At 35.5% G+C, this 7,500-nt stretch overlaps 1 protein-coding gene and 1 long non-coding RNA gene across 3 annotated transcripts in view; one reads left to right on the plus strand and one right to left on the minus strand.

Moving 5' to 3' along the window:
- Positions 1-6,638, minus strand: part of LOC132109342 (uncharacterized) — a 6,659-nt gene extending 21 nt beyond the window's left edge. Inside the window, exons 1-2 of the long non-coding RNA XR_009424485.1 lie at positions 6,224-6,638; positions 1-217 (exon numbers count right to left, since the gene is read on the minus strand). The exon at positions 1-217 is cut by the window's left edge and continues 21 nt beyond it. This is a non-coding gene — a long non-coding RNA (uncharacterized LOC132109342). The remainder of the gene's footprint in view (positions 218-6,223) is intronic.
- stx18 (syntaxin 18) overlaps positions 1-7,500 on the plus strand; it is a 293,868-nt gene that overhangs the window by 174,515 nt on the left and 111,853 nt on the right. The gene's annotated exons all lie outside the window — the stretch shown is intronic.

Genomic DNA, 7,500 nt, shown 5'->3' on the forward strand with positions numbered 1-7,500 from the left:
GACCCACTTCTCCAGATTTAACAGAGAGTGAACTGAACTTGTTGATTTGTTCAGCTCTGTCGAGTCGTGTCATGATCAGAGCAGATATGAAGCGTCTCTGGTGCTGAAAGATGCTCAGACGTGCACATGTCCACGCTGCTAATTTTAGTTTGAGCTCTTTGTGGTTTCCTGTCGCTTCCTGCTGCTTCCTGTTTGTCAGATCCACAGCTGAGAACAGCTACAACACTCAGATTTAATTACATTAATCACTTTATATGTCACAGACAGATGTTGATATTAAAATCAGTGCTCAAGTTCAGAAGTTAGTTCTTCCTGTTTCAGCATGCACTAAAATATCTTCTATATATATCAGATCTATGCATGTTCAAAAGCTCATTATTTTGCCATCACAGGTGTTAGTGTGTGATCATCAGCCTTTTAACTGGAGCGTGAGTCACGTGACCGGATGTGCGTTCACTCGTCTCTGATTGGGCCAAGTGAGCTGCACACTACGCATCACCTGAGCTCCTTTATATCGGTTACAGCTCCTTACACATTCATTATTCAGAGAACAACGTGTGATTAATAAATCAGCGTCCACACATTATTCATTAAATAAATCAATAAAAAAATTAATGAATGCCATGTATTCCGTTATATTACGTAAAGGGAAAGATTTTTGGTGTTTACACGGCGAAGCTCCGCTGACGCGACGCGACGCTATCTACTGGACGCGTCAACGCGAAGTAAACCGGAAGTCGCGCATGCGCGTTCCGCGCGTCACCGCTAGGGTGAAGTCAGCTAAATTGGGCCACGTTTTGGTAAATGACTTACAATACCATCAAATAAGCTACGCATGAGATCTAATGATATTTTAATAAATTAGCATGTGTCTCTTAAATATTTATATATTTATAGAAGCCAGAAAGTGTAACTGTTTTCAAATGATGAGCGTTAGTTTCAGCAGACCTTCTGGAGCTACGGCACAACATTCAGTTATAATGGGCCAATATAAAAAGACAACTGAAATAATAATTATTTTATTTTTAACAGTAAACTGACACTATTGTCTTTATTGTGCCAAAGCAAAACAGTAAAATTTAGAAATATTTCCCAAGCGTTTGAATGTTATAGTGTATAATGTTACAAAAAGCTTTTTATTTCATATAAATGCTGATCTTTGGATCTTTCTATTCATCAAAGAATCCTGAAACATTTTACTCAACTAAATAATAAAAAAAAGTTTACTGAACAGCAAATCAGAATATTAGAAATTTAGCTTTGATCACAGGAATAAATTAATTTATAAATTATATTTTAAATTAATTTTTAAAATATATTCAAATAGAAAACAAAAATTTTAAATAGCTAAAATATTTAAACATTTACAATTTTTTTAATCTCACTGTTCAAAAACTTTTGACTGGTTGTTTATGTGTATTTGTATTTTTTTAAGACCTATAAACCTATTTTCATTCTCAATTTATGTGTAAAAATGTGTGTGTGTGTGTGTGTGTTTGTGTGTGTGTGTGTGTGTGCGGCCCATTTTAGCTTAACCAGCCATTTCTACATAAAATGCAGTTTTTCACAAAAACTGAAGATTCTTTTTTAAATTAATCTTTTTTTATTTGAAAGAGCATGTTGAAACATAAACCTTTGCTTTGTTGGTAAGAATATGTATAATTGCTTTAGCAGCTTTATTAGTGATGAATGAAATGTACTGTCAGGCTCACTTACCTTCAGTTTCTTAAGAAATATGACGCTAGAACCGTGTCTGGCCCATTTTAGCTGACTTCACCCTTCAGACATCCAGTGTAGAAAACATGACTGATTGTATGATGTTTGATTATTACAAATAAAACTCTAAAACGATTTCGCTCCTATTACTATAAATGGAGCGTTTACACTGGAAACAATCATTATTATTATAGACTGAAATACAGAGGTGGAAAGTAACGAATTACATTTACTCGCGTTACTGTAATTGAGTAGCTTTTTTATGTGTACTAATACTTTTTAAAGTATTTTTTTAAATCTGTAATTTTACTTTTACTTAAGTATATTTTGTTTAAAGTATTGTACTTCGCTACATTTTAAAACACATTAATTACTGAGTAAAAAAAAAAAAAAAAATCGCTCCCTGGAAGCTACGTCAGTAAATAATGGGCAGGAGGGCAAACTGGCGCTAAAATCACAAGAAAGATGCAGACGGTCAAAACAGGCGTTAGTGGTGCAGACACCGCTGAAAACGAAACCCCGTCATATTCTGAAGTTGAACTCGAAGGAAATGAAGTGAACCCCTGGCCATATGTATGCTCTATTATGCTGTGTAAGCTGTACTTGCCTAGGAAGACCAAACTAGCAGCTTATAAAATCTCGACAAGACATCAACCCTTCGCAAGAATGTAGAGGTAAGCTAAATAATTGCATTGTTGCATTGGTGGTTAAAATGAAGCTTTGACATTTTAGCAAGAGGTTTTGCACAAATTAGCCAAAAAGACAGTGGTGAGGAGTGTGCTATATATATCATCTGCGATAATATCATATTTTTTGTTTTAATGATGTGCGCGCTTATAGTGCGTTCTTTCACTGTGTGATTCAGTCTCCTAAAATGCATTTAGAATCATAGGCGCCGATACCGTGGAGCACCCACGGAAAATACCGAGCACCCACGGAAAATGAGCACCCACGTGTGCCAGTGCCAGACTGCCAGTAGGCTACATTTATTTAAAATTAAACATTGCAGTTGGCGCTATGAAGCGTCTGCCACACTGTGATTGGTTATGTTGTTGTCAGTGACAGTGACATAACCAGTCGCATGCATGTTCCATATCCTATCCACCAATCACAGCGTCTCTGAAAACGTCCCATCCCCCACTATACAGTGCCGTGCGAGTATGTAATCATTTAATGCTTTCCGTAATCACTAATCATTAATCAGACTAAAATGGACAGATTTGTTATAAAAAAAGCCAAACCTATTAATATTGATATATCGACATTATTTTACTGGATCTAGTGGCTTTGGCTTTTTGTGAATAAACGTCCAGTATTTTTTCTCTTTCAAAGTTTTGTCTGTCATGTTCTTCCACCTCATTTCATACCCAGCAGTACGTTAATATGTAAATGTTACGGTACATTCCCTAGACTCCTTAAAGTTCGTAACAGGGTTTAAATGGGAACATTTTTCTGCTCAAGTATAGGCCTATATACGGTTTAAAAGAGGAAAAACTAATGGACACAAAAGTAGCCTACTTTTGGACAGAATACAAGTTCTTTGTTAAATACATAAAATAAAAAAATATTTTTTTAGCCTATATGAATAATGGATTCGAAACCTCAAAGAAAAGCCATGCCACTATCAAAAGAAACCTCGAAACATAAATGAGGTAGACATTCCCAGAAACTCATTATTTTAGTCGCAACAATCGGTTAATGGAAACGCTGTCCTTTCGCAATAGTCTTTTAATCAATATTTACAAAACATTAATTTCCCAAGAAGCTGAACGCATTAGCGGTTACGTGTCAGTTAAACTTTTCATCTCCAATCCTGTTTGTATTTTTGAGAAGTGACGCTGTTGTGTGTGTTTGTATCGGCCGCTGTCCATTAGCCTAAGGTTCTGAAATGCAATATTTTTTTAATAGCCTAGTCTATTTTTTTATTTTTTAAATGGCTTGCGCCCTTGAGCACCAACGGAGAAAAACATAAATCGGCGCCTATGTTTAGAATGATCACAAAATTGAAGATATAGGGGCAGAAAATTCACATATTTATATAATTTCATACATTAAATCAAAATCACACAAAGAATGCCGTCTTTTCCTCCAAAAATCATCATGAATATATACATACATACATATATATATAACAGTTCAGTAAACATGTTAATTAAGAGACTTGCGTTTTAGACACCATATTGCCTTTTTTAGCTCTATTTCTACAACAGAAAATAATTCCAAACACAGCCACCAAAGCACAGTTTTGCGTCTCTGAGCAACGTGACAGTGTTTCGTTCCTGAATGAATCAACCGTTTAAATGATTCGGTTCAATCGCAATGACTCACTTATTAACAGTGACTTGCTGACACATACTGGCCATTTTAATATCACATTTAAAGTATCTTTTGATTTTTTTAAATAATTAATTTCTTATAATTTCAAATGAGTATTCAACATTTTATGTTTTGTATATCAAAACATTATTCATGCATTTGTAACTGCAGGTTAAATGCATTCTTGTCCTGCACTAAACAGTGTAATAGATCTAAATGCCACTTCCAATGAATCTTCTGCATTTCCTCTGCATTAAAAGATGAGTTTGTTGATACTGATTTGCCTGGTAACAGCCCAAATGTTTTATTATTCTAAATAACTGATTCCTTTAATTAAAAACAACTAGTTTGAGATTAATAGACCTATCCCAGGGGTGTCAAACTCAGTTCCTGGAGGACCATAGCCCTAACCCTGCTCCAGCACACATATCATGTAGTTTTCAAATAAACCTAAATGATTAGATTAGCTGGATCAGGTGTGTTTAATTAGGGTTATATCTAAACTGTGCAGGACTGTGGCCCTCCAGGAACTGAGTTTGACACCCTTGGCCTGTCCCATTTTGACTCCCTCCCACTGTTAAAATGTAACTAAGTAATTTTTACTCTGAGTAAAGTTTAAATGAGCTACTTTTTACTTTTACTTGAGTAGATTTTTAGACTGGTACTTTTACTTGTACTTAAGTAAAATTTAATTAATGTAATGGTACTTTTACTTGAGTAGAATATTTTTGTACTCTTTCCACCTCTGCTGAAATATGACAAACATGGACCTTTTGCACCATTAAGTTAAGGAACCTTTATTTCTGAATTTTCTCTGAACATCCAAAACGTTTTTTTTTCTGTGAACATTAAAGACATTAAAGGGACTTTTTGATTTAATTATTTGGCAAACGTTACGTTATGTTACTTTTTTGAATGTTCTCTAACACCATCTTAGACAAATGCCCAACTAAATTGTTTTAAAAGGAAGTTCTTTGAACGAAATACAGAACGTTTATGTAACGCTTTGGGAACGTTTTTAAAGATCGTGTTATTGTTATTAAAGGCTGTGTTCCTCAGAAGTGTCGTAGACCCAAAGCCATCAAAGGTCTCTACGATCAACTCAATCAAACACAGCCCTGATCACGTTCAGACGTTCTGTTAACATTACTGTTCAAATATTTGTTCATAACTTGCCGGAGTGTTTCCTTTCAGCTGGGATCATGTCTGAAATGATTTCGAGTTATCTGATGGAGCGGTTCTTATCTCAGTCTGTCTGTGATCAATGAATGTTATTCATCAAATCCTGTGATATCTCCACCAGCTTTATTTATTTTTTACATCACGAACCATCAATATTCATGTCACGATGAAATCTGTGAGCGAGACACACTCATGACGGGTCACTCTTCAGAAAGAGCTTCCTGCAGGAGATTTCACAGCTAGCCATCTTTATTTCCCTGAAGAACCTCTGATTAAATTAACCATGTTTCTCCTGCTGTGAAAGAGTTTGTCGAGAACCGTTTGAGCAGTGGAGAGGCTCCGTGGATGTTAAAGGTGCTTCATGAAGCATAAATGGTAAGAAAGATCTTTATTTTAAGAGAATGTTCTTGGAGCTGCTCAGTTCTTACTTCTGGTTCTTTGGCTTCTTCTGTGGCATCGCTCTAAACGCTTCAGAAAGCTTGGTTTATAAGAGTGTGGAGCTGTGAGTACAGTACAGAGGATCGTTTCCGCTCACTAACGGCTCTAAATAAAGTGATGAGAGATTTGTTATGTGACCAAACCAAACTGGAACCAGATCCTGTTCTGTGGAACTGAAATCATTTATGATGAACACGGTTTACAGTAGTGTTTTATTAATGAGTATGGATGTACATGAAATATTATGCTGTAATGCGTTTCAGCAGAAATCTGGCATCTTTGCAAAGCATGTTTAATATTTTTACTTTTATATTCATGCATATTATGCAAAGTGACAGAGAATCATAAATGAAGTTATTGTGAAGGTTCATTAAACATTCTTTTTGTTTATATACATGTTAACATTTATATTCCTAATATAATATAATATAATATAATATAATATAATATAATATAATATAATATAATATAATATAATATAATATAATATAATATAATATATCTCTCTCATGTTTGAGCAGAAGTGTGCTGCAGCAGTCAGAGTCGCTCTGAAGAACTGAAATCAGCTTACCTTCATCTCCAGAAGAGCAGGACAGGTTCACTGAGCTCCAGCGGTGTGTGTGTGTGTGTGTGTGTGTGTGTGTGTGTGTGTGTCAGAGAGAGAGAGAGAGAGTGATTGACAGTTATTTTGTGGTGACGCCCCTCAGAGAGTTCTCTACTTCCTGTGTGAGATTAACATCAGCCTCCATCACACACACACTCTCGATATGAGAAGCCATACAGGAAGTGATCACTTCCTACTGATCTATTTCTTGAAACACACACACACACACACACACACAAATAACAAAATCAAACACACACTCTCTCTCTCTCTCTCTTTAACACACAGCTTGGCTGAAACTGATTTTCGTCATTGGTTTTATAATTACACTGTGTGTGTGTGTGTGTGTGTGTGTGTGTGTGTGTGTGTGTTAGAGAGAGAGAGAAAGTGTGAGAGAGAGATTTTTTGACTTTTAAACAAATCTATAATTACAATTTTCCTTTTTACATTCTAAATTGACATACTAATTTACAAAATTACATACTAATTACATAAGATCTACACACAATACCCACCTTTACACAGAGATTAAAACCAAACCAAAAACATCTCAATAAGATTAAACATGTATTTGCAAAGAACCATCAATGATAGTTTCACACAAACACTTATTCACCCCCCCCCCCCCCAAGTATAGCTGAACGTCTCGATATCTTTAACCAGTTGATTCCACTTTTAACCTTGATTTTATTAAACCCTTTAAAATTGTAACTTCATCAGTTGAACCCATACCATTTAACTTGCCCTAACGTGATAGCCGGATTGCCACTTTTGCCTGCCCAAACAAAAAGTTAAGAATCAAGTGGTTCTGCTTTTTATTTTTGTTATACTTAGGACCATAAATAAAAAGTACAGGTGAAAAAGTTCCTCCTAAAATGCTACACTTTTCTTCTAATTGAGATGGGAAAGCTTCAAGTCTACCACAGTAAAAAATAAATATTTGCCCACAGAAAGGACCCTGGTCTCCTGTACCTGTTCCTGTTCTCCATAAGAAAACGAGAGATAGAAAAGAAAACATGTTACCCATTGTGACTAGTTAGTTTTTCCAGTTGTACTCTTTTGTCTGATTGCAGTATTGTGTTTCTTTAGTCTAATACGCTTCTGCTGTGATAACTCTTCATGACTACAATGCCTCCTTTCATTGATTTTGAAATCTCTACTCCTTCAGACCATTGTTTATCATCTTTCATGCTATCATCAGTATACTGAGACACTCCATCCAACTCATCTACTGAGCCTTCCTC

This window comes from Carassius carassius, chromosome 29, assembly GCF_963082965.1.
Source record: "Carassius carassius chromosome 29, fCarCar2.1, whole genome shotgun sequence".
In the NCBI taxonomy this organism is placed as follows: Eukaryota; Metazoa; Chordata; class Actinopteri; order Cypriniformes; family Cyprinidae; genus Carassius; species Carassius carassius.